Below are 2,840 nucleotides of genomic sequence, written 5' to 3'. Positions count from 1 at the left end.
AGGGCTACACAGAGCCCTCCTTGTTGTAAAAATAATAAGTCGAGCCCTCTTCTGTCTTGTAGGACTACTTCTGATAATGAGGTTAGTGATTCCTGGAGATGAGAGATAGAATTCTCTATTCTTTCTATATCTAAATCTATTGCTGTTCTGAGACTTTGATATTGCTGCCCCTGCAGGATCAAAGAGGAAGCTCCTGTTGCTTCTCCTGCTGCTCCTAGTCCTAACAGGAGTGAGACTGTTATTGCAGTAACTGGTTCCCGTTTCTTCCTGGCTGGGCTATCTTGCCATTTATTCAAAAGATCTATATTCTCATGGTATATCAGCCTTGGTATTAGTTGTATTAGTACACAAAAATCTTTTGTTGTAACAAGAACTTGAGTATGTACACAGGAGGTTAACCCAGTGGAACACACCCACCACCCATTTGCCGGGGGCAAGACATAAGTGTTTGCTTCGGCTTGCTGGGTAGTGCTACAGAGGTGACGGTGGGTTTTTGGGACGATCCCTATGCATAAGCCTTGTCCGGATACTGACTGCAAGGTCAATTTGTTCTTCTGAACTGGTGGGTTTCTGGAGGGGTTGACACTGGTGATTATGTTAGTGTTAAAAGCAATCCCCTTGTAATAGGAAGGCTTCGCGTCATAACACAACCAGCACGACTAAGTAAAATTTGGGCTAGAGGCATTCAGAACTAGGAATGTTTAATTAATTAACCACAATAGTGGATCCTCTAGGGTATTGGGTTTGTAGGAAACTGTTATCTCTTTACTCCCTGTTTTGGTACTCATGGTCACTGGTCTCGGTGGTCCTTGTGGCAGTTTCAGTGGGTTGAAAATCTTATTAGGCCCCATGGAAGTTCCTGTGGTCTTTACTGTCTGCCTTAATGTGAATATTACCCCATGGTCATGTTCAGTTTTATAAACACGAATTCCCCAGACTCTGACTGTTGTCCATCCGGTCCACTGCTTTCCTTTCTCTGTGAACCGAATGACTATTGGATTATACTTATATTGCTTACAAGGCCCATCCCCCCGCCAGGTTCCCCAAGAACTAAAACCTCCTCCGTTAGGGAGTCCCACTGCTTGCCGGTTCCAACACTCTCCGTTAACTAGTCCTCTGCCTGAATGATTTCTTTTCACAGTTATTAAGTCCCATGACGAGGAGGGCTTCCCATATGTGTCTCCTGTTGTTTTGCAACCCCAAGATGCACAAAAGAAATGCTCTGGTTCCCCACACTTATAAGCCTGAGCCCTACTCCTCCCGTCCTGGGGGTACACATAGATGGGGAGTGTCCTCAGTATTGCCCTGAGAGTAGGATGTCCACATCCAGCTCCGGATCCTATTCCTACACCTGAGCAACGTCTGCTACAGTCAAACCTCCCATTGCATTCAGGTACTCCCCCGCTACTGGGTTCAAACGTTGGCACGTCCCATGATCCCACAGCTAGTTGGCATAAGTCAACTATTATATCAGGCCACCAGGTATTAGGGGTCGCTTGCTTAGACACTGACACAACTACCTCGCTTTGGGGGAGATAACCTGCCAGGTTAGCTGCTGGGGTGAGTGAGGGGATCCCTGGGTCCATAGGATGAGGGTTAATATGATCGGGATTGCAAGTATAGTCAAGTTCTGGGTGTTTCCCTTAGATTTAGTCTTGGGAGGGTTATGGTGGGGTTGGGCTTTTATTCTAGGGAGGCTGAAGATGACCCAGAGGGCTGAGCCGGCTGGCAAGTCCTGCGGATGTGAAGTTTTAAAGGGTTGTCTCGGCCTTTGGAGATTTCCCATCGTTGGGCGCCCTCTCCTGGTGTCAGTGGGTCAGCTGGTCAGACGTGTGTGTAGTATACCCAGGCAGCGACACCGTCAACTTTGAGGGCAGTGGGAGTGGTCAGGATCACCAAAAAAGGCCCCTTCCAACGCGATTCAACGTCTCCTTGCCGGTGCCTCCGGATGTAGACCCAGTTTCTGGGGTGATAGGTGTGGGGCTCCGGGGGCGGGCCTGTCTCATACAATGCTCTCAACTGCAGCCAGACGCTGCGATGCACCTGCTGGAGACTTTTTAGGGAAAGGAGCAACTTTCGGTCATCAAATTCAATCAGTACTTCCGACTGGAAGTTCGGAATGATGGGTGGGGGCACCCCAAACATGTTCTCAAACAGGGTTAACTTTAGCTTGTACGGTGTGTTCCGGACTCTATATAGGGCAAAAGGAAGGAGAGTCATCCAATCTGCGCCAGTCTCCAGGGTCAGTTTAATCAAAGTCTCTTTTAGGGTCCTATTCATTCTTTCTACCTGGCCTGAACTCTGGGGTCTGTATGCAAAATGTAATTTCCAATCGGCCCCCAGCACTTTAGCTAACCCCTGACTCACCTTGGAGATGAAGGCGGGTCCATTATCTGACCCAAGCATCGCTGGAAAGCCATACCTCGGTAGGATGTCTTCCAGCAACTTCTTAGCTACTATTTGTGCTGTTTCACGCTTGGTGGGGAAGGCTTCTGTCTCTCCTGAAAAGGTGTCTACAAAGACTAGCAAATATTTATAATTATACCTTCCAGGCTTTACCTCTGAGAAATCTAATTCCCAGTAAGCACCAGGACGATCTCCTCTTGTCCTGCAGCCTTGCCGGGGACTGACCTCGACATAGTTGTCACGAGTGTTTGGTTCACGAGGAGGGGAGATCTAGCGGTGATAGGGATAGCGAAAGAATACACAGACAAACAGAAGAAGAAGGGTGACAATGAGGCACCCCAAAGCCAGGGTGGATACATCACTGGTGGGCAGGCTTGGGACTACAGGCATCATGGCCTCTGCAGGCAGCAACTCACTGCCCTGCAATCTTTACT

At 48.5% G+C, this 2,840-nt stretch overlaps 1 pseudogene; it reads right to left on the bottom strand.

The window, feature by feature from the left end:
- Window positions 1–1,824: 1,824 nt before the first annotated feature.
- The window catches only part of LOC102810564, a 5,729-nt pseudogene continuing 4,713 nt past the window's right edge, over window positions 1,825–2,840 (bottom strand).

The sequence above is a fragment of the Chrysochloris asiatica genome, unplaced genomic scaffold (assembly GCF_000296735.1).
Source record: "Chrysochloris asiatica unplaced genomic scaffold, ChrAsi1.0 scaffold00282, whole genome shotgun sequence".
Taxonomy (NCBI): domain Eukaryota; kingdom Metazoa; phylum Chordata; class Mammalia; order Afrosoricida; family Chrysochloridae; genus Chrysochloris; species Chrysochloris asiatica.
This window is presented reverse-complemented; position numbering and strand designations above follow the sequence as displayed.